Consider the following 25353-nt stretch of genomic DNA (forward strand, 5'->3'; position numbering starts at 1 on the left):
ATTTCATTGCCCTCTACTTTCCCCTCCTCCCTGTCACCCTCCCCTCCTCTCCCACCCCTCCGCTACGAGGCTTTGGGATCTGTTTGTGCCTGTGTTAAAGTGGATTTGGTTATGGTGACTGGATCAGGGTGGGTGGCTGTGGGATGCTGGATGAGTTTCACAGGACGAGTTTTAAAGAACGAGCTTTGAAAGCTGAAGGGCAGAGAGAAAAAGGACGGGGGAATGGGAGGATGGTAAGGGGAGAGAGAGTTGTGCTGGGAGAGATATAGCGGTCGCAGAGAAGGTTCCTAAGGAGTTTTCCACCCGAGCACTCAGTTATAAGTCATGAGGCGGGGGAGTGAAGGGAGGTGGTCATCTCAGTGCAGACAGCGATAACAATGGTGAGACGGATGATGAGGGAGTGGAGCAAAGGGGGGCGGAAAAAGAAATTAAAAGAGGAGAACACGCAGAAGTGTGGTGAGTGCATTCAATTTAGAGAGAAGAACGTGTCCATTCAATAGCTCCACATGTGTAGAGTGCCAACACAAAAGAAGCCTTTTAGGTTTATTAAACAATGGTGCGAGGCCAGGAGACACAAATTAAAAGAGATGTTGCTTCCTTGACCTGAATAGGCCCAGACAGACGGTCAAAGAAAATGTGTTAACAGCTTCTTTTCTTTATTTTACCCCACGAGGCTCTGGGCTCGGCCTCCATCCGTCGTGTCGCACTTAAAAATAAATGCATTCACATGACACACTTCGGAGATAACATCTCAATGGGGTGTTCCCTGCTCAGTCACCCAGTAACATCAATTCCTATTTGCATAAAGCGGACTCAAGCTCAAGCCCTCCTCGCTAGTTCTACGATCGCAGGAATGTTCAACAATGTCATTTAGTACCTGGCATCTCGCGGAGCGGATCAAATCAATAAAAGCCATTTCCCTTGGAAGTCAATGGCCCCCGCTCCAGTTGTCAAGTTAATTCAATAAAACCAGAGACGAAACAAGAAGCGCGGAGCAATATGTTGGTGAGCTCTCACTTATATGACATGGAACTAACACGAGAAAGAAGCTCCAGAAAGGTATGCAGGACATTTGTGCTATTGATTGCTTGAGTACAATACATGCTCAAGGATATGTGAGGTTGAAAGGCTGTAAGGTGGAGCTGTTCTCTCTGTGTTACCTGTCAAGAAGTCAGTGGAGAGGAGTGAAACAGCTCATCTGGGCCTTTTAAATCCCACATAACAAAAACAAGAATCCAACACACAGCCCCATCAGCCATCTCTCACATCTCCTCACTAAAGCACTGGTATAGTACACAGGTTCTTTGTGCTCCATCCACTCCGGCAGATTGGTAGCTACAGACATTATTTTGTTCTCTGAATAACAGGGTAAGTGGCTCGTTCATTGATTGGTCTATCTCCGGGCTTTTGAGCAACAGGATACAATGCTGTGGAGCCAAACAGACAGGAGACTAACCCCCCACTGTGGCTGTTGACAGAGGCTGCCATTTAAAAACATTGAGAAGAGGAGAAACAACAAGGCGTTAAGGAAAAATGCCCGCCCTGTTTTCGCCAGGATTTGTCCTCCAACATGCTCATCCTGCTGGAATATTCTAACAAATACTCTGGATTTTAAACTTCAAAAAGATAAGAGTTGGAATGCTTTAGGGAATTGTTGCCTGATTCTGCATGAAAGGAAAATTCCTCCTTTGGATACTCTTACAGAGTCGTATATCTTCAATCTGTGATGTTCAATGAGTTCCAGGAGCTGTTCTGTGATGAAGCAATTTGCATGTACCCGCTTTCCTTAAAACCAGTTGGTCTACTTCTGCTGAAGGCTCCTTCATATTATAAAGTGACTCTGAACAGCCCTCAGAGAATGTAAATACGATGCATTCAGTTTGTGTAGGTGGACACACTGAGGCTTGTAGTACAGTAACAAGCCCCTCAAAAACATAAAATGGCCTCAGGCTGCACTTCTTTCTGGACTATAGTGGCTACTGTCAGTAGAGAAACTGCTACTGCCTTTTTTCACAATGTCTGTCTGCATGTTAGACTAGTATAGAAACTCAAGTCCCTTCTGTTTGATTGTGATTGACACAAATTCAGTTAGAGACAGCCCTGCCATTGTTTATAAAAAGGGAAAAAATATAGTTGAATTTGTTTTTTTAATGGCTCCATCCTGCCCACTCAGAAAGTCATCTCACACTGGCGAGAAAACAAAAAAACCCTCCTGGAATTGAGTGAATGGAGCCAAGGCATCCCTTTGTTGTTCAGTGTTAGCTGCACACATGATAACGCTATACCCTAAGCCCAATATATCATATTAATAGTAAATGATAAAGGCAACACATAATCCACAAATTAGTTTAAATAGAATAATGTATGGGTTCATTTTCAGCTGGTCAGTGAACAGCAGGACGAGGCAGCTGATGTTCAGCTGATCTGTGCTGCACATGTTCTTGTTCCCGTCTGAACATACGCTAAGAGCTCCATACGGTGACATTTAACATTTATGTTTTTGCCGGTTAATATTTTATCTGCTGTTAAACTGTTGTAAATATTTCACTCTGTTGCTAATATCTTGATGTTGTGCCACACCGTCTATCCTTGGCCATATCTGCAGCAATACAAAAAGAAAACCACAGAAAAACCAAATTACAAAGTGGCAGCTGTTCAGTTATGATGAACCTTTCCAAGTAAAACCTCGCAAAACAAGTACAGTAAAACTGTGGTACGCGGTTCTGAAAGATTCCTCATGAAGTTTCTGTCACGTACAGCAGAACGCCGTTAACACTGTGAGAAGTACCATAAAGATTTTGGCACGCATTAACGTAGAGAGAGCATGTGCTGTACTGTCAGTGCACATTGCAATTAGAAGTAAAGCAATGCTCCAGGCAGGGATTGATCCCGCAACAACAACCTGCCTGTTTATTGACAGATATCCGGGGTTTCACTGCTGCACAGATGCCCTGAGGCCACTTTGTTGGGCCCCAGCTCTCTCTCTCTCTCTCTCTCTCTCTCTCTCTCTCTCTCTCTCTCATTCCCCCTGTTCTTTGTGACCATGTGAGAAACAGCGCTATTCAATATTCCCTTGCCAATGTCAGGCTTGGTTTTCCTATCAACAAAGAAGTCCAGCCTCAGAGCACGAACGCTGTTATTATTATTTAATTCCAGCAGTGGCAAAGCAATTTGATTAAGACCTACCTTGCCTTTGGAGCTTTGGATTTGACTCCCATGTCTAAATGTAACTTCTTGCATTAATATGATGTGCAAATTGCATTTCTGACACAAACACAATGCAATATTCAATGTGTGTTCAAAATATGGAACACGTATCAAGAATTATATCCAACTGGCCAAGTCAGATTTGTTTGTTTGTTTGGATCCCCATTAGCAACAGCATAAGCACTGGTTATTCTTCCTGGGATAATAGCCAATGCTAAAAGATGATCATAGAGTTTACAACAGTCTATAACCAGATAATCTAAACTGAAAGTAAACATTCCTGAAATGGCAAATTTTAATTTAATAATCCGTAGACACAGTCTAAACTCTGAAGGTACTGTAAGAAAGTAAAACATATTAATCTAGCTAGAAAGCTAGCTACTTATATTAACCTACAGCATCTACATTGGCTTGCACGACCACATGAGACTTTACTGAGGACGCGAGCCACTGCAGTGATGAAAGTGAGGCGACACAATGAACTAATGTCAAGGTTAAGAAATGGCATGGTCCCATTCAGAGGTGTCTGAAATCGTATTACAAGATTCTTCCAGGCATGAACATGGGAAACATATCGTAATATGTACAATTACAATTAGCGTTTTAATACGGGAATATTTCTATATTTGATACGTAATATTATATACATACTACATGCCCATACTATCAGTGAACTAGGCTATTGTTCTTGTCTTTGCTGGAAGAAAATTAGCAAGCTGTGTTGAACATATGCTCATCACACTGTGAAACAATGTGTGGACGTGTTTTTGGATTTGACACCATAGATGGAAAAGTCAGAGCAAGTTGAGGCAATTTACTCATTTTGTACTGCAAAATGCAGTTTTTATTGTTTAAATAAATAAAAATATGTTAGTTTTTTTAGTTTTAGCGCAAATTTAGGTATTTTTAAATAATAATATGGGAGCTTTTTGTTAGGAGCAAGATATAAAACGTTCAAAATCTGTATTACAAAGGCAATTGGCTCACCTAAAACTTTTTTTTTATCTTGGTGTAGTTCTTATTTTAAGTTAACTAAAATGCTTTTCACACCTAGTTTTAGTTTTTAATTTAGTTTTAGTAAACTACAATAACCCTGCTACAGTGCAGTGATTCAAGATTCCCAGCATACCAAATGTGCATTGTAATGAGCAATGATGAAGCTGTGATGAAGACATACAGTGGCTCTGTTTACACAGGACTCAAGTCCTACTTAGGCAAATATTCTCCATCTGCCGCCTATACGACCGTGGATACACCACATACAGCTGAAGGACAGCTGTCAAGCTCTTATTTAAGAGGAAGGGGGAAAAAAGAGAGTGACAATTGATGTCTGTCTAGAGGTGAAGATGGTAAAGTACGGTAAAAAGAAGGAAGTATGGAAAGTGAACAAAGACAGAGAGAGAGAGAGAGAGGTAAGCTCGGAGTAAGAGAAAGAAAGAGCGCATAAATGAATTTTAGAGTCAGAGTGAGATGACACGGGGAGATAAAAACGAAAATAGAGGGTTGGAATGGAACGGCTGGAGACAAATAGAAAGATAGTGGAAAGGCAGCCTCGCCAGCAGTGTGGTAATGCCGCGCTCTCTCGCTGAAACAGTTTGGCTCATGACAAGATAAGGACAGCCATCACAACCTGAGCCTCCATTTTTTACGCATCCCGAGTGGTGGATGAATAACACTCCCAAAACTCTTTTTTCCCCCACATCCTTTATCAGGAGCTGCTATTGTTTAAAATCACACACAGACACAAACTCACACAAACACAGAGAGACACCAATGATTAGCCGTTACAGTGGCATTAAATGGAATTTAAAGAGCGCTGCAAAAGGACGGACACGGTTCATCAATTTATTGCTCCTGAATTAGACCGCTGGCTTTATGGGTCTGAGTCCATAATGGCTGCTTCGTTTCTCTTTCTTTTCTCTCTCCTCTTATATTTCAGACTTCTGGCGACAGAGAAGAGGTGAGAGGACTATGTTTTAGGCTATATGTCAAAGCCTCTGCAAGCTTTGAAATGGCTGCCCAGTGCTAATCAGAATGAGTCATGCTGTGGGAAATCTGTCAGAGAGATAAAAAGAGTGAAGGCAGGCAGGGACAAAGGGATGAGGGAAGCAGCAACAGTAGTTTGAATAAGCAAACATTAAGCTATATAGTTGTTCATTAACCTCAACATCCACCCCTTGCTGTTCTCTAACTCATTTCTTTCCTGTTTATTTCCTCCTCTTTATGTCTTGCTCTCCCCTCCTTCTACAGTCAAGCCTTGCTGCGTCCCTCAATGGCAATGGGTGCTATGGCAACAAGACATTGACTCTGGCAGAGTCACTGTGAATATGGGAATCAACATGTATGTGTGTGTGTGTGTGTGTGTGTGTGTTTGTGTCTCCCTTTGAATAAATTTTACATATTTGCCACCTTAGATTCAGTGATTAAGACTCAGTCACGTCAGAAAGTGGCTCAGTGAAATTGATCTGCTTGCCTTTGCAAAGTATACGGTGTGATCAGGGGTGTAGTGGGGGCTAAACCCAGGTAAACTCAGTTTATCCACCTCTTCATAATTAGGGTGAGAGTTGAGATCCAATAAAGGGAAAAAAGTATTCACTACTCCACCCCTGCTTGTGATATAGGAACTACATGCAGGGTTACTTGGTTAAGTACTGTAACTGGCGAGCTAACTTTTGCCACAATCTGGGCAATCTCTTAAACTGGGTACATGCTAGAGCTAGTCATAATATCTCTCTGAGCTTATTTAATTTTCTTTTTACTGTGCTGGTTAGTCCCGTCTGGCATTTTATTCTCAGGATTGTACATCATTTAATTTAACAAAAAGCGTTATTGAAGCTTATTGACCCTTAGCAAGGTTGCTAACTGTGACAAACTTGTTAGTTTGGTCACTAACTGGATGAAACGTTTGAACAGTTCTTTCAAAATACACATTTCTTCCACTGATTTCTGTCTCATAAGTTTATGTGGAGGAAATTAAATACATTTGGATGGTGCAACACAGCTACAGTAATATGATTAGCAGGCTCCCTAACAGGACAATCAGTTTACACAGTTTATTAAAAATATGTATTTGTACCATTGATTTCTGTCTCATACAGTAACTGTCTAAAAACACTCTTTTGTGGAGCAGTTTATACTCCAACAGAGGAGTTTAAATATAGCTGGATCAGTTTATTCTACTTACACCTAGAGAGTGATATAGAAAATTACTTGATCTTTGTCAGTATTGCTGTTTGTCTTATTCAACGTTCAGCCTTTATATCTATTGCCATTGTACCTTGCACAGCAAGTGCCTTCATAAAACAGAGATGAAAAATGAAAAACCAGAACAAAGGCTGAATTATATATCTCTTCTTATACTATGAAGCAGTAAAAGTACAAAGTCAAAACAATAAGTTCAACCCTTGTATATTCAGCTCTCATCAGCTTTTTTTTTTTTTCCTGTTACGAACCATCGTCTGGCCAGAGCTGATGTTGGCCTCAGGCTATGTTTCCCTGTGACTGCATCCACTCATAAAGTATTGTATCTGCTAATGATAGCAAACTTCCCACACAAAAGTTCAGAGCTCTCATTATACATTAAAACCTATCTGAGAGGATGTGAAAACAAACCTTTCTCATAAGGCACAAAAAAGTCAAGAGTCAGAGCACTTTGATTTAGATTTTTAGTGAGCCGAGGCTGTGTGCCTGTGAAGACAGCAAAACACTGAGGGCTAAAATCCATAACCAATCACAAGTAAACCAGGAAGTTAGGCTCTGACTGAAGTTGCTCTTTGCTGCAGTGGCTGGCTGACTCGTCGAGCTATGCTTCAGCTCCCCAAAGAGGCCAGGGAGGCTGCCTCATTTATCCTCAAGCCACGATGAGTGAAGCACTATGAAGGGGGTTTGAGTAATGAGGGTAATGCCATGTAACCTGGCAAGTTGTTACGCAAGAGAGATGCCAAGAGAACAGATCTGCTGCCTTGGGGGGAGACGGTGAGGGCAGAGGATGCTCAAAATGCACAAAACATGTGCTCACATGATACCAAAATATGTTTGGTTTTAGGTTCTAGTGCAGTTGCTGGGGAAAGTGTAGAGCTGACCAGATGTTGCGATGCATTTTCTATTAGCTGGTCTTCCTGTAAGTGGGAGGGGAGATGGTTAGTCAAAAAGCACCAGATGCTGTTTATAGTGATCAAAGATGGCAAAAAAGAAACAAGATGAGGAGACAGGTTGGGCGTATAGGGAGGCTCTGATTTTCTTGTCCAGCTTCAACTCTTTTTCATTTTATCCAAACAAAAGCAAGTGACACTGATGAGTAAAACACCTGTGAGAGTATAGAGAAAAGAGCCTATGGTCAAAATATAGATGCAGATGTAAAAACACTATAAAGAACCACTTTGGGTGTTTTGCTTTGATCCAGCAGACATCTTATCACAGTTACAAGGACACTTTAGGGAGGACACAGTGATGAGTGCAGCAATTCCACAGAAAAACATTTTTAGACATATTTCAAGTGGTTACTGCATTCTTGTCAGTCTCATGGCTTACTTCACAGCATTTTTTTGTCTGTTGTCAGCAGGTGTCATTGATTGTTGTTTCAGAATGCAGCTTTTAGATTTGAGATAGCCTTGGGGTGGATAACTTTTCAGCCAGACCATTATTTATAAATCTTTACACTAGTCTAAGAGCAAACCTACTGGCCTCACACCATAAATGAGTCTAACACATCTTTACAACCATCCCCAGTTGATGTGTGCTTGAAAGTCAATTTCAAAAGCAAGTAAAAGTAATTGAACTGGAAATATGGGGGGAAAGCTAATTTCCTTTTATGCTTCACCTGGATGGAGAGACGGGCTGTGAGTTTTTAATCTGAGAGTGCATGCATTGTAGAGAAAGTGTGTGTGTGTGTGTGTGTGTGTGTGTGTGTGTGTGTGTGTGTGTGTGTGTGTGTGTGTGTTTGATGAGCTCGACCGCGCCGTCCACCCACTTTTATAGCCTTTTATTGGACAGGAGCCTAGCAGCCTCCCGTGCATGGTGCAAAAGTGTAATCAGACATGCCGTCAATTAACAGTACCAGCACAGGCAATCCATCAGAGGGCCTTTCACCGCACGCTTGGCCCAAAAGTCAAAGCTGCAGAGTGGGGGAACATGTGCGAGAAGCCCATATGTTCAGAGATCGAGACAGTAGGTGTGTGTGTGTAATCCCACGGTTGTATGGGGGTGTCCTGTTGAATGTGTGACATTGTTAGATTCAAGCCTGAGAAGCGATTCCTGCTATGCTGTTAACCCGACTCTTTTCTCTTCCAGCTACTTGTATAAATTAATAAAAAATACTTGAAAGAGGGTAAGACCTCTAAATCTCTTCAGGGGAACCAAAATGAGACACCAGACCCTGCCTGACGGGGGAGATGTGTTGAACAACTGACCGCAGCGAGAAGCGGTGGCAGAGGGGTGGGAGGTGGGAGAGGTGAGAAAAGATGAGGAGTAACAGACGGGAAAGAGGAGAAAAGCGTGGGGAGAGGAAGGAGAGAGAACAAAAGAGAGGCAAGCGAGGGTGGAGAGGGAAAAGGGAGGCAGAGGAAAAAGGAGGGCGAGAACAGACAGCAGGGTTTTGGCACTCTGCCGTGCTGGCACCTTGGCTTCGGTCCAGGCATTGGTCTGTGTGGGCAGAGTAACGATTGATGCAGACGGATCGCGAGGCTTTCCCACCGTGCTGCCGCTGTCACGTGAAATGTTCACACACCGACGCACGAACCAGTGTCTCATGCACACACGTCCCACATTTTCGACCCAACCAGCCACTTTTTAATGCTGTCACATGAACCTCAAAGCGGGGCAGTTGTGCGTCGGTGGGCCTCCCTCTTCCTATCATCTGTTTTTCTGTCTATCTTTTTCTGTCTTTTCTTCATTGCATTTTGTTCATCTGCTCTGCCAGTCTCTAACAGGTCTCTATTGATCATCTTATTTCCTCTTTATCTTTAATCAAAAGGCTGGGAAACTCTGTTGTTTAATTGATGAGTCTCTGCGAGAGGCCCACTCACTGGCTCCCACAGAACCCGCTCACATTCATAATTAATAAACTACTGCTAATTATCCAAGCGCTGCTCCACACCATGCCCGTCCTATATATGGAGGAAAGGAGAGAGAGAGGAAAAAGAGACAGCAGCAGCAGGCGTGGAGAAAGAGAGAAAAAGAGGGGAAATGTCTGGAATGAGAGGCAGGAGTTGAGATGTGGGATTTGCAAAAGAGGATAAAAAAAAAAAAAAGAAAGATTTTGGGGCGAGAGGGAGGAGAGGATGAGACCTGTCACCTGTGGCTCCCATCCACATCCAATCTATCTCCATTTCATCATCTCTCTCATCTCCATCACATCACACACTTCCTCTCCCCCTTTTCATCTTCTTATTAAAGTGCTCCAACTTTTATGGGCTCAGGGAAAACAGAGAAAGAGAGAGAGAGAGAGAGAGAGAGAGAGAGAGAGAGAGAGAGAGAGAGAGAGAGAGAGAGAGAGAGAGAGGAGGTGTCTGCAAAGACAGGCCCGATGATAGTGAGAGGAGATGTGATTGATTTGAGAAGGAATAATGCATCAGAGGCTTATATATTTATTTATCCTCACATCTAACTCCACGCCAAATTTCTTCTCGTCAGTATGAACTTCTGAAATGTTCGGAAAAGTGTTCCAGACCCCGTTGAGAATAAAGTCCAGTGAGTGAACTTCTGGCAGAGGGTGGATAGTTTGGGCTCAGATGGATGGAGCGGCTGTCTCTAATATGGGCCCATCTGGAGGTAGATTGACCTGTCTGCCTACCTACCACAGCCTAATGCCGATTGATAAATGGGTGGCGAGGTGTGCTGGCTGTGGCTGAGGAGAGAGGCTGCAGGCAAGGAAACTGGGATGGCACATCATGTTCAGATACAGAACCTGAGTCACTGCTGCTCACTGCTGCTGGAGACACATCTGTGAAAAGGTGTGAGGGGAAGAAGGAGTTTGGCTTGTTTGTGAGTGTGTGTCTGTGTGCGTGTATGGAAAGATTTACATAAAGAAATCTATGGCAAGCTTAAAATCTTGATTGCCTGGACTGTAGGGCTTTTAAATCAATAAAGTAAACAGAAACAAATACACACACTCACACACACAGAGTGAATAAACTCCAGAGCTCCACTCTATTAATTGGTCTCTTATGTCTGTTAAACCAACAGATGTATCTATTTATCTAATTTAAGGCAATTCTAATAGTGTACTTTGGCTGCCCACAAACAAATTAAAGGATTTACTTGTTTTCCTCCTGCCTATAAAACTCTTTTATAATGTACAACTCAACTTCAGGATTATTTTAACAAGCTAAAATACATTATTATTAAATTAGATTGTGAGATGCTGCAAGAATTTGCACACAGCTCTCAGCGCCAACTCTTATTCCTTTTACTATTCACACCAGCCTTTTGTCATATCCTTCCCCCTTCATACTTTCTCTCGCCTGCAGCCTTTACTCCATCCATTCTTTTAGCTCCTCGCTCCCCTTCTCAGAGGAAAAGAAAATATGTTAGGAGTAGAATGAGCTAATGTGATGGGAAGCAAGCACACTTGAAAATACTCAACTCATACATATTCATACATCCTCAGCTTAAATCGCACACAAACTATGTTGCTGAATACAAAGTGTTAGAAAGAGGCACAAATGTGAGTTGCTCCAAAATAGATGCACTTTTATACATTTTTAACTGTGGTTTTAATTGACTCCATGGATTTAGCTTCTTTTTTTTCCCCGTTCACGCTGGCCTGGCTGCCAAGCACTCCAGCTTTCAATTCAGTGACCAGAGATTAAATTACAATCCCTTACAGACACACCTCTTCTTCCCTCTATCATCTTGGCCCTGTTCCATCTCTTTCTTTGCCTCGGGCAGGTTAGACCTATACTAGCCTTCATATCCCCAAACTCCTCCACCACAGCCTCCTACCTCTCTCTATTTCTGTCTCCTTCACTGTCTGATGCCATTTACCCCCCTCCCCCATCCCTGCCCCCCGTCATTTTCACTGGCTCTCTTTACCCAGAATGCAAAGTGTCTTCACTTGAACCCCTCAAGTGGTGGTGACCTTGGCTTTCTGCACTGAAATAGAAGACAGATAAAAAATCACTGACCGCCTCCCAACCCCAGCACCCACCCGTACAGCCTGCCCCTTCCTCTCAAATTACACTCTAATGGTTTAAACGGTGTGTTCCCCATGAGATCTAGAGCGGACTGGGGCCTGGGGTGAAGGGTCCAGCTGACACTTTATGACTCAACTAAAGGTCATCTGTAAACCGCGCGCCTCAATTATGAACTTTTACTTAGCAACAGTAAACACAGCACAACTTGTGCAGCAGTTTAATCAAATCTATTCCAACAAATTCCTCTCTCACAACCATGAAGACAAGTTTTCGGAGAGCTGCCATATACATCAAACAGGGAAAATTATTCGTCTGTTGCAATCTGCAGCCAACAGGCAGGGCCAGATAAAATGGTATCTCCTATGACATGCTGCATTCCCAACTGACTCATTCGCTGTTTGGCAACAAAATAGAAACATAAAAATGCACAAATCAACCCAGCGAATGCATGAAAAACTCATTTTCTGAACTCTGCTGTAAAAACAGTGCTCTTTCTCTGTGAAATCGAAAGAGCCAAAGTTGGAGTTTACCCTCTCCTTCCGCTCCATGGGGTGTTTGCATGGAGCAGGTGGTATTATATCCTTATGTCAGAGCCAATATATTATAATTATCAGGGGTATCTGCTCTCCCGCCTTTGGTTTCCATAGCGAGTAGGGCTCTCATTCTGTTTTCACACTCTGATACCAACCTGTAACCTGACTGACTCCCATTCATGTTGGTCTTAATGGCACAACTGAAGTAGTGACCCTTAAATGAACAGTCAATGTACCTTTCAGCTTGATTTTACTGTATCATTAACTTCACTTTAAGTGCAGCACAATGCAAATGAGTGGCCAGGTTATAACTGTCTAGTTCAGTATGGTAGAAATTAATCTGCAGCCAGCATCAGGTTGGCTTAGTTTAGCACAAAGACTAAAAAGCAGTGGTAAACAGCAATCCTGGCCCTGGTAGACGGAAACAAGGTCCAGCAACCAGCACCTCTAAAGCTCACTAATTAACACACTGTATCTTGTTTGTTTAATCTGCACAGAAGTTGAGGTGTAAAAACAACATGTCCTGGTGTTATGGGAGGCTATGTGCTGGACTATTTCTTGACCGGGTTCAGTGACTTCCTGGAGGAAATCACTGCGTGCAACGCATTAATCCCGAAAATCCAAAACGTGTCAGTTTTACATGAACTATAAAGATTTAACAAACAAGATGTAACATGTTATTTCATAAGATTTAGATATGCTCGTAGGTGGTTTTTGCTATCTTTGGACATCTTTTGCTCTTCTGGCTCCAAAAATGTCGAACCACTCCTTTAAGAAATCCACTTTAGGGAAACACAGTTTGTCGATGTGCTACTTTAACTTTAGAAAGTTAAAGCAATGTCATTTTGTTTAGGTTTAGTATGGTGACACAGCATTTTTGTCCGAGAGAGCAGTCCAAGGTTGAACCTTCTGAAACTCTGACTAGTTCCTCTTTTTTCAGTCTCTCCCTCAGGGGATTGGGTCTTCTCAGGCAGACAGGCAGAGGGTAGAAAGATATGATGGACTCCACTTGATACATGGCAGCCAATATTTGTTTTGTGTTGAGAGACAAGCTGTGTGGGTCAGAAAATACAGGAAATGACAGGAAAGAAATACACAAACAGAGCTCTCTACAATCTCCTGACACAAGCTTATTTCTAGCGCACTTACAGTGTTTTTAGATTCTGAGTAATCCAAACTGAAACATTTCTGCTAAATTATTTTGATGTCAAGCATGTCAACTTTTAGATATCTCTCTGACTGTAAAACAGAATCACTGAAGTGCAACATCAGCAGCGAGTTTGGGGTGTGTTGCAAATACAAAGAAGACACGTGTAGTTCATACTTGCACAGACCAGCAGATGTTACAGGGGACATGACAAACTGCGAGGCGGCTCATATTTGTGTAATGCTGAGACGCATTACCCTGCGGGTCAGAGACACCTCTATGATTGGCTGCAACGCCTGAGCAAACACCGCTAACACAGTATGTCGTCTTCAAACAGATGCCAGTCTCCCTAGAGACAGCTCCGCCAGTGCCCAATCCCCACCCACACACCCACTGTTTTCTTGGAGTCCCAGCACACACTTGCACTCACACAGACTTGCACAGCTCTAAGCTCCAACCACTGGTCTCGAATCGGAGCTAAATATAGGCTGTGAGGTAGGGCTATAGGTAGTTGTCAGATGAGGCCCCATTATCAGCCTCTGACTGTGAGGCTCTTGTGTTCTTCCATAATGACCAGCCGCTGCACCTGTCTCTCTGCCTGGCCTCCTCTACACGCGGGCACTCAGGTCAGACTAAATATAGCCGTGCTCCCTCTTTGTCTCTCTCTGTTGCCTCACGCTGCACCACTCTGCACAACAACCCCCTATCCCCCCTATCTCCCCCCCCGTTTTCAACCTCTCATTTGGAGCAAACTAGGTACAGTGGCCAGGCCTGCCTAAACAGTTACACTATCCTTCCCTCATCTCATCTCCTTTTATAGAAACACGATGACATTACAGTGGGCAGGAATAACAAACAGGGATCTATTGGCACCAGAGAGGTGGCCATCAAACATTATCCACTCTGATTATAGCAGGGACGTGTGTTTGAGTCTATCTTTGGACAGCTAGAAAGCAGTCTTCCAAGAGTGGAGGGTCACTGTTAAGCTCATAATTTTTCAAGGATTTCAACTCCATATTAAGCACGGGCTAACTATTTCATTAAATTTGTTTCATTATTTGTTTGTTTTTTAAATCTGGGAATTCTGTTGTTATTTAATGGGTGAAAATCAAATTAAAATCTCAGTAATACAAAAATGAGAGTGAAAGTCAGATTATAAAACACAGTCTTTTGCACAATCACTGTATTTTAATTTCGTTTTTTCATTACTTTGAAGGATTACGCCACAGTCAGATTGAGTTTTCTCTCCATTTTCCCCTTCACTTTCTATTATAGTATATTCCAAACATTGCTCACCGCAAGAAGACCTTGTTTACTGTAAACTGGAGTGAACAGTGTGTTCTTTGGTGAACTTCTGGTTTCAGTTCAAACAGATAAGCTTCTTTAAACTTCAGATCAATGAATTCTCTGTTTTGGGAACATACAGACAAAGTTCTGATCTTCTGTTGTGACTGTAAAATATCCCCAAAATAAACACATTTGACCCAGTCAGCAACTAATGTGCTACAGTGACTGAAAATATGATTATGGCTATGGCTTTTAGCTCTTTTTAAGTTAGTGAAAAGCATAGGATTTCATGGTTTATTGCTTTGATTGATGTTCGTTTTCCTGGATATCCGTGAGTTTGTTCAGAGAACTGTAATAATGTGGATTACAGGATCATAGATCATCTTTGCCCTGTGATTCTGTCCTCTGTCCCAAAGCTGACATAAAGTATTTTCTGAATATAGTTTTGCAGACCTGTGAGAGTTTGTTGCAATTCTATGCGCAAATATTAATTCCCCGGAGCAAAGTGAGGATATTACTGACAGTCATATTATGGTCTGTCTCCTCTCCTCTATTCTGCCGCTGACAAAATGTCCAATACTGCAGGCGGTAGAAACATCTGCAGTGCCAGCACCCACGAGGAGAACGACTTTCCGAGGTAATAAAAGATGAGATGGAGTGATTAGGGAAATGCCAGTGAATGGCTGCGAGGCATTCCAGCTCACTCCTCCTCCTTAAAAATGCTAGCCGGGGTTACTTCTGACAATGGACAATGCATCACCTGCTCAACCTCTACAACAAGCCACGGCAGCCAACACAAACACCAGTCTCGTTCTGGAAAAAGTAAATGCAATCACTTAAATTGAAAACTGCAATAATGTTTTGGCTGATAGAAACATCGCTGTCCTACATCTTCATCTCCACACCTCAGGCTGCCAGCGATGCAGGCAGTGTGTATCAGAAATGGGCCAAAAACATTCTGGTGATAAAACTGACTACACCACAGTGCACTCCGTGGCCTTCTCTCCCCCGTCTCTGTTACCCTGGAAACTGTTGTCCATGTAGGAAGGAGCAATTCTATTACAGCAGCTGGGCCAGCCAGCAAATAGAACTATAAAACATGACTTAACAGTTATAGAGACCGAGAGGAAGCAAAGATGAAGAGGGTTAAGAAAATGCATAGGAGACACGGAGAGGAAAAGGGGACACAGGGGGAATCTCGAGCAAGAGATGAACATAGATTAAAAGGAGAAGGGCACAGCGGGGTTGGCGTAGATAAAAGGAAGTTCAGTAGTGGAGGGAACGTGCAGAAATATAGAGAGTAGCTGGAAATATTGAAGATTACTCCCAATCCCCTGACCTTCGAGTCAGAGATAGAGGTACATAGCAATGTGAGACGACTGAAGAATTAACTTAATAACAATATTAGAGGAGATTGCTAATGTGCACTTGGCACAGTTATGATAATAACTGCTATCGAAGTACGTCTGATCACACACAGAAAGTGTGAGAGGATGGAGAGTGAGGAACAGGGCCAGGAGCAGTAAGCTGGTTAAGCAGATTGCCTGATCTAACTATGATTCTCTACATCTATTCACATCCTCTCAAAGCCTCGTCTTTGCCATCCATCTCTTAACCACCACCCCCACCCCAGCTCATAATGGACCTATTGAGTCACTCCATTTGTCTTCCATCACATGCCCAAAGCTAAATCCTTTTCTTTCTTCTTTCTTTTTTCTTTCCCTTTGTTTTTTTTTCCTGCCCGTGACGCCCCCACACACACCGTCTCACACCATCTCCATCAAGGGTAAGTTATCACGCAAGAAGTAATGCTCATGCTCAGTGTGTGTGTACGCTCGTGTGTGTGTGTGTGTGAGGAGACAGACAGTCAGAGAAGGTCAGCGTGGAGCCTGCAGGGAGACACAGGAGAGGAGCGACTGGCAGGGATCAAATACTAATCGATACTCAATACACACTCTCTACTGACAGGGTCCGTACGCTTAACTCAGCCATGTCCCTTTCACACTCTCGTGCCCGTCAGAAGGGGTGTGAGTGTGTGTGTCTGTGTGCACGCGTGTATCAGGTTTCTCTCCTTCAGCAAGTGTCGAGGGAACGGTCCTCTCCGATGTGACATCGCCCTCTGAGAGACTTGTTCGTATGTGTGACCCCCAGATGCCTGGGAATCATTGCAGGGCGGATCATGTTGCCAGCTGGCTTAGGCCCGGCTTACTTTGTTCTAGGTAAACTACGCTAGCTAGTAAAGCACCGCAGCCCAGGGCTATACTATCTGACAGGGGTCAAATTACCCTTCCAAATCCATTTCAGTGCTTTTGCGAGATCAACTCGCACAATGGCTATACAAGTGAGCCAGTCCCAAGGCTTTAAACACACCCACCTGTCTGGATCTTAAAACCAACCACAAGAAATGTTGTTTAAAGATATTTTTTTCCTAGAAATTTTTGTCAGATTTGTCTTTTGTCTGCCAGATTACTAACAGCGCTGGTTAGGTTACTGAAGAAATTACACATCACTCAAGAATGTTACCAAAGTATTGATGCTTACTTTGATTAGTGAACTTTAAAATACTTACTTAAGGCAGTGGCAGGGGTTAAATTGGGATTTGTGAGGAGGGGGAGGCCTTGTTCAATGAGGTTGGAGCTTGGGTGTGGGGGCGGTTCCACTGACGACACTGTCGACAGTTTAGTAAGGACTATTACTCCAGTAGAAAGTAGTTCCAATGAAAACGTAGACATTGTGTTCTGTAGATTGTCTAGAGTGACAACGTTAGCCTACTGTTTGAGGAGCTGTGGCTCAGGAGGTAGAGCAGGTCGTCCACTAATAAGAAGGTTTGATCCTGTTGCATGTTGGAGTGTCCTTGAGCAAGATTGCTCCTGATGCTGTGCATCGGTGTGTGAATGTGGATGAGTTAGTTTCTTTTTGTGATGAGCCTCTACCATCACTGTATGAATGTGTGTGAATTCTGCATGTAGTGTAAAAGCACTTTGAGTGGTCGGAAGACTAGAAAGATGCTATACAATACAATCCGTTTCCCATTACTGTTTATGGAAAGAGATGTTGCCCTTTAATTTTCTAAATGTAATTTTTTAAATGCTTTAGCACAAACTAAATTCCATTCACCTACTTTGTATTAGTGTAATACAATCAAACACTTAAAATGTATGGAAATATGTTTGCACTGAGTTACAATAAAGTTTCTACAGGAACTTGCAGGCTTAGTACAAAACATTTATTTCATTATTAGGCCTACTATCTGTTCCCTTTCCTGAGAATAGGCCCATTGTATCACTTAATATGTATGCATATGTAACAACAATGTTGCATGTTTTGTTAATTTGTTAACATACATTACGAAAACAGTATCACTCTCATGAAACAACTCACTGTGAAGGCATGTTTCATGACTTTATAAAGTCTGTGATTCACCAGAGAGGTTCCAAAAAAAAAAAAATTTAATTGGCTCACATTTGGTTTAGGAATTAATTTTTCTAAAGAAATGTACCTACCAGCTCTGTACATATGTAAAACATATTGCTGCTTGCATTAAAAGCATTCCTCCTTAAGAGTAATCCTATATTTTGTCTGTCCTCTATCAGTAATCTACAAAACATTATTTTAAGGATACGAACACAAAGTGCTCCATAACCAAAGCCCGCTCTCAAATACAATAGCAGCTGTTTGCACAGCGCTTTGTTCGTGTGTGCCAGTTAAATGGACTGAGGACGAGGCCTGATCTTCTGTTTGTGAGCAAATGGAAAAGCTCTCTGCCAAAGTTTGACAGAGTATGGAAATTTCGCAGAAAGAGCAAAAAAACCCACCAGTTTGACTGAATGATGTAGAGACAGAGAGAGAGAGGGAAGAGGAGGGAGTCAATGTGAAAAGGTTGAATAAAGGGAGGGATGTGGGAACAAAGACGCAGAGAGAGAGGAGGCAGAACAGGCTTAATCTGTGAGAAGGTGAAACTAGATTGTGGTACATCAGCACCTTCACTCCTGCACAGCCTCCTCTCTGGAGATTTTATTCTCAATCCTCTCTCCATTACTTTAAATTGAGGATGTTGTGTGTGAGCTGAGAGAGAAAGTTTAAGGAAAACTGTTACACCACTCTTACTAATGAACACCTACCTGTTTCTTAGCTCCCTGATCTACATGTCACTTCATCTGATGCATTACTTCTATCTCTAGTAGCTAGTCTGTGCTCCACATAAACTACTCCCTACTCGACTAGCGGCTCACCCCACCCGTCCCAATGGCAATCCCTACCTCTCTGTCATATTAACTACCCAACCTGTCACTTCACCTGCTGCAGCATGTCTCTTATCCCCCAAACCAGGTGGCCTTTTCTCACTACATCCACTATTTCTGTATCACTTTGGCACCCATGAGTCACAATTTCTCATCCACCAAGTGCCACAGTTCAAGTAAATTCACTCTTTGGCAGATGCAGTTAATCAATAAGGGTTGATTGAGACAATAACATTTAAATGTGCTGGTCTTTTCCTGTTGTCAAACTTTATCCCTGCTGAACGCTGTACACTCGCCATTGACTGGGAGCAAATTAAATTTCAGCAAATCAATGGCTCTGTGTTAAAGAGACTCTACAGTCTATACCTCAGTGAACTTTTGCTCTTCTGTCCCCATTTTCAGGGCAGTAAAGGTTTAATTGATAACAGTGAGCGGGGAAATAATATTAAGATATGAAACAGTGTTTGGGTGTTTGTCAAAGTTTTGAGATGCTCTTGTGATGTTCATTATGAGTTGCACACTTGATCAGTTTATTATTCCAAATATTTAGTTACTATGAGTTTGTTGTCAAATCAAGTCTTTCTTAAAAAAAATTATTTGATTCAAGATATACTTTTGTAAACATATTTGTGCTATTTATTAATCAGGTCTAATAGCCACTCTACTGTGAAATTGATTTTATACATTGGGTAAACTTGTATTTTGAGTAGGGCAATCACCATAATATACAGCAAAAATTAAGTGGAGCCAAGGTGAAAAGAAAACAACTTTAATAAAGTCAGCACATTAATTAAATCTGATTTGATTGATTTAAATCAAATTTAGGAGAATTGCTATAAAAAACAGTAACAGTCAATGTTGTTGTGTTTACCAATTCCTCTTTTTTGCCTTTTGCGTCAAATATACTTTATATTTTAATCATTTGTTTACACAATTCACATTTAGAGAATAGTGCAAATAATGTGATGACATATAGAATTGATGTAGTTGCTTATTGAGATACAAATCAAGCCAAGACACGGTGGAAAATGTTCCACCTCTGAAGATCAGCTGGGGATTTGAATGGAAGAGATTTGAAAGAGAAAATCTGATCAACCTGAATTTACGTCTCTGCACCACATGAAAAGTTAAAGCTTCAGAGAAAGAAAAATCAACGATAGAAAATGTAATGTCTGACCATTTCGGCAAAGGTGTGGTTGACTTGAATGTCTTCAGCTACAGCTTTGACCACAAATGTACTACATTCATAAAAAATATGACATGATAGATATGATGATGATATTATTAGGCCCTTTAATTTAAAGCAGCATACCTTAATACATGAAATCAAGATCTTTTTGGCTACAAGTGAACCTGAACAGGACGAACGAATGAATGAATGAATGGATAATCTTCCTGGTGCTCCACTCATCTACAGCATCTAATTTTTTATCCTTCCTTCAGTGTTTTACCTGCCGGCCCGTTAGTCCATGTGTCTGTCCATTTCCATCCAGGGAGAAATAAGAAAAACAGAGCTATCTGCTGTTCCACAGTACAGCCCCCTAATCAGGGGCTTTGCAAGGTCTAAACAACACTCCCACAGCATACAGAAGAACAGAAGGAAGAGAGAGCAATGAGAAGTAGAGAGAGAGAGCTGAGAGGAAAATACACCATCCTACCCTATAATCCCTTGCTATCCCACTTGAATCCTGACAGCGCTAACCTGTTTTTATTGCAGTGAATGGGAAGAATACCAATGAAAATGCACCTATGTGTAGAGCACTTAACTGCACTGCTGCCAGCCTCTGCTCTGGGTGGCCGCTCTCTCTTTGGTTGCAGCATCATTCAATTATTCTGCCTGGTAATCTGCAAATAAATGTCTCAGAATCAATAATTAATTTTCTGTCAGTACAAAACCAGTTAGTTATTATCTGTTTTTCTGACACAACCTTTTTCTCAGACTGAGCACAAAATCAGACACATGAAAAATGTGAACTGCTCCGTGAACTGAACACTGGCACAGCAACAACATTAAATGTGAATTTCCTCTCCTTGCTTCGTATTTAAGTCAGTTTATGTCTGTAATAGGTAGTGTGTGTGATGTCTTCATTGACTTCAGAGTCTTTGTAATCAGGTTTGTCAATGCACGACCCGTTACAATTGTGGTGTCATTATTTCCAGAATAGCCTCCAACCCTCTGTAATCTTGACAAGTGACTTTTTCTGTTATTTCTCTCTGTCACACACACACAGGAAATAGAGCTCATAGGGAGCGAAGCAATCCAAAAGCTTGCTTATTTACAGTTTATTACTACAGTAAATACATTATCTACTAACAGGCCTCCTGGGGCTGTCTGAATTTGGGGAGAGATAAATTAAATTCAAATCAATGGGCAAATTATGAGATCACTAAATAATGCTACTGCCTTTTAAATTGCCAAGAGAATTGTGATTAAAGCGTGTAACTCAGTGCCAGTTAGCAAGGTCTCACTCTTTAATGTGATTATTCGGCTCAAATCCTAAAACAAATTCTGTCTAATCCAATTAAACAAAGTTGCATTGAAACGTAAGTCCAGGTAGATTTTTTATGAATTAGAGACAAAACAACGCAGGACTTTGGGGGAAGATCTCACATTATGCAGCGCGACTGAACAAATAAAAGGGATATTAACTAAAATGTACACCCTAAAGCGATATTGAGTCCAGACAGGTTTCAAACTCCTTTTGTTTTCAGAGAAGCCAAATCCTCTCTGTTTATTACCCAAGATTCCACCTGCCTGCCAGCCGCCCCTCGCTCTCAACGCCTGCTGCTGAGCGTGTCGACGGGATACATCATTTCTTGCGGCTGCACTGAGACGAGCCGGGGATGAAGTGTGTGACAACTCGCGTTTACTCTACTCACAATCGCTGCATGGAGGAGACGGTGGGAGGAGGTGACGTGAGGAGACGGAGCAGGGGTAGCATAAATGGTGACAAGACAGACAGACAGACGGGGAGGGAGAAAGACGGAAAGAGAGAAGAGAAAGGTGCTGGGTGTGTCACTGCTTGGCTAGACTGTGATTAGGCACATATCTGTGGAGGACGTGGAATGGTTGCAAAGAGTGAAAGAGAGAGAGGCAGGCATATACGGAGGGGGGGGGCTTGGTTACCATCATCTTCGAGATCAAAGACCTGTCTGCTTGTTCTGCCTGCAGCCCTCCTCTTTAGTTTGGAAGAAGGGAATAGGATAGTGGGAGGAAGGAGGGGTCGGCATCAAGAAGCTGACTGCAGAAACTTCACTTTTTCTTGCCCACTTTGCTCTTCTCTCTCATATCTATCTTGATGCTGTCTCCCTTATTAACAGCCTTCCATCAGCCTCTCGACTTGCACGCAAACAAAGCACAAACACACGCACTCAGCACATGTACACACACACAGAGGGAGGGCTACAGGCGAATTACAGAGTTAATGAAGCAGAGGTCACCGGCTCTCACCCTAACAGCCGGGGGAAATCAGCGATGTGACCTTGATCTGTTACGACTCATACAGACCACTTTGGCCAATCAGCTCCGCCATCACCTCCGCTATTCTCTTCACTTTTTTCTCTGGCACTTACTCACATGCGCACACACACACACACACACACACAAAGATAAAACTCTTCGCCTTCTTAACCCGAAAGAGGGATTAAAGGGTAAAAGTATTCATAGATATTCTCTGTAATCTTCAGTGCTGAGCTCAGTTGAGTTGAGGATTGCAGCGTCAAACAGTACTTTGCTGAAACTTCTCCACAAAAAGTTTCCCCTCTCGACTTTGACTCCTCAAAACCGCTGCAGAGCGTCTGCCTCAAACCGCCTGCCTCAAACCGCCTGCACATTTTTTTTCACATTCATCTCTGAGGCGGTTTGAAATCCATAAACATCTGCGTGTGCCAAAGCACCATACAGCGGACCACAGACAATAGCCAACAGCATTAAGGTATTTTAAATGAGCTCTGGGAGCAGTGCAGAGCCAAAGTAAGAAAGAGAAAGCAAAAAAAGAGACGGGCAAGAAGCGACAGAATTGGAGGATGAAGACAGATCCAAATTAATTCAAGGGTCGTGGCAGTGTGGAAATCAATCATGACAGCTCTTTATCGTATCAGAGGAAAGACATTATTGGTTATTGTATTTCTCCCATAGCCAAGAGAAGCCAAAGTGAAAAAGTGTTTGGAGAGAAATATTGTGCCCCCCAATGGTTACTCAATTTAAATGCTAATATTTAGGTTAGCTTGGGTATACGTGAAATTTTATGACAGAGTGGTTAGTAGGTGACAAATTGGGCCAATGTCACACTGCAAGCTCGATCTGTCTCCATGTGTTTGTGAAATGTAAGTGGGGGGGGGGTTGAGTGACAGCAACCAAAAAAGAGTGAAAGCCAATGCGGTGCCACGTCAAGTCAAGCTTCCCTTCTCTCCTCCCCTGGCTGCCATATATCTGCTGTTTGACGTGACATGAAGGAAATGGAGAATTTGCTGTGTAAACATGACCTCTGACCCCTGCTTATCCAATATTCCATCAGAATGACAGTCGAGCAGACCCCACTCCCCTTACCCAAACCTGCGGCACTAACAGGAGAGTTTCCATTAGGCCGTCTCAGGCTGGAGCCGTGGCGGGTCACTGTAGATGGAGAGGGGGAGAGATTGAGGTCTCCCATGTCTTACAGCGTGACAAACAGCTAAATAAAATGTTCCTGATGGCTGTGAGACGAAGAGCCATCTGCTGGGGCCAATTCCTCAGAGACGACTGGATGCTCATGCGCTTGCAAATGTTCAGTCAAGAGGTTTTGGAAGTGGAAAAGCTTTGCCTTAGTCCTCAAATTTCAGTCACGACCTTACTTAAAAATCTGGTGCTGTAGAGGAAGGCCAGGAAAAGGTGGGCCATCCTGTAGCCCCATAATATCGTCTGCTCCCTATTGTACCTCTGGCAGTTTGATGTTGATTCACTTTCCTTAATCAGAAACTACTCTGCCCTTTGGGTGTGATACTAACTTTGTGCAAGAGAGAAGGAAAGAAATGGAAGGAGGGGAAGAGAAGGAGGCAGATTAAGTTAACAGGACAAATGGGAGTCATATGTATTGTTGGGCTGTGTGGCCAAACAAAACACGTGTTAGGGAACTTTGTGAAACAACCATTCCCTATCCTTTGGCAGTTCTCGAAAGGTTCTCTGGTATTTCTTTGGCATCAGTCCCCACGCCTCTGATCCTTGCACGATGGCCAAACAACACAATCCCCTTCCTAAAACCCACATAGCAGTCCTGATCAGCACCAGCTCTGTGGTCCCACTTTTCTATATTGGTGGTACCACAAGCAGTCATGGGCTTAATGTACAAATAGTAACAGCAGTACTACGTTATGAGGCAACTGTACTAGCTATTGTTGTTTTTATGCTGTATTTCCAAAATGCTTTCAAACAAGTTTATCTATAGCATCAAGTCTCAGATTTAGAGTAACATTTGAGAAGCTAGAAGCTTCAAAGCAAAATAGAAAATGCTTTCTTGCCTCCCAGCATCAAAACAGCTCATATGCATGCAGAGCAGTTCGACATAAACGCAATGGGCTGCTGGGAGGCAGTGCAGAAGGCAGTCGGCGAGTTAAGTGAGCAGATTTGGACCCAAGGTGCCACTTGACAGGTCGATTAGGACGGCTGAGGCCCGTAGGAAAAGCCCCCGTTTAGCATCGCAGGTTGTCATCCAACAACATCACGTTACAATCATGCCGCCTTCAGTCAATCTGTTTTCTGAGTCGAGACTTCCTAATTGTCTGAGTTAGACGTGCTGCAAATGCCTGATCTTATCTCTAATCTAATTACTATAACTCAATCAGGAAGAGTCTACATAACTGCTTACATAAAAATCAATTAAAATTCTGGGTTAGACTATAAACACGCACGGCAACAGATCATCTACTGTTAGCAGTCTTTCCTCAATAATGGCTTGCTTTCACTAACTAGCTGGGTGGCTAATGGAACCGAGGCGCATATAAGCAAGAGTTGTTGAGCCATGAATAAGCTGAAATAGAGGAGGAAAGTCAGATTATATAAACTTATCTCAACACTGGGAAGGGGTATTTATGTCTTCGTCTCACCTGAGTAGTGTTTAATAAAGAAAAAGGGCCATATTTAAACACACTCACACCCTGTCAAACTCTTTTGCCATTGGAGTGTTTTCATTTCCACTGTAAATTGCACTGGGACTTAAGTGGCGGGGAGTGTGTATGTGTGTATGCGGTACATGTCTGGTGAGTAGAAAGGAGTCCTATAGTGAAGCACCCTCTACCAGCCTCTCTCATCTCCCACTGAGAGGGCAAGATGCCATCAACAGATGCTCCGATGTGTTTGTAAGGAGACATGGAGTTAAATGAGATCGAGGGAAAGTCAAACGTTCAAACAGCGTCTTTCTGTATCTGTCTCTTTCTTTTTCACCTTACTGTGTGGCGATAATTTACTGAGGGGTCGCTGCGGTAAGCAGATATATGCCTTTTTCGATGTGTGTGTGTACATGTGAGAGACAGAGACACGGCACCTTTTAAATGTGTTTTTTAGAGCTGGGCTCTAAAGTGAGTCAGCCCACAGTAATAGAGGAGAAGTGAAAAGACTCGGATCTGTTGGATGCTGAGTATATCTCATTATCAGTGGACACTGTGTACAGTAGATTTCTTTATAGACGTGGGGCCCAGGCCGTGATCTGTCGACACACCACTTGGCAGGCCGAGACACTACATCTCTACCAGAATGGAAATCAAGCCATTCAAGTGCCAAGACACTGAGAACCCGCTTTGTCCTCTGTTTTATGCTCCTTTAATGTACAGCC

General features: G+C 42.6%; 1 protein-coding gene across 3 annotated transcripts in view; it reads right to left on the reverse strand.

Annotated features, from left to right (window-relative positions):
- The window catches only part of sema6bb (sema domain, transmembrane domain (TM), and cytoplasmic domain, (semaphorin) 6Bb), a 123454-nt gene that overhangs the window by 78369 nt on the left and 19732 nt on the right, over positions 1–25353 (reverse strand). The window contains exon 2 of one of the 3 annotated variants that reach the window (XM_051378025.1): positions 20315–20392. The exons of the other annotated variants lie outside the window; for them this stretch is intronic. The gene's annotated coding sequence lies outside the window, so the exon portion shown is untranslated. The remainder of the gene's footprint in view (positions 1–20314; positions 20393–25353) is intronic. 3 annotated transcript variants of the gene reach the window in all.

This window comes from Dicentrarchus labrax, unplaced genomic scaffold, assembly GCF_905237075.1.
Source record: "Dicentrarchus labrax unplaced genomic scaffold, dlabrax2021, whole genome shotgun sequence".
NCBI classification, from domain to species: domain Eukaryota; kingdom Metazoa; phylum Chordata; class Actinopteri; family Moronidae; genus Dicentrarchus; species Dicentrarchus labrax.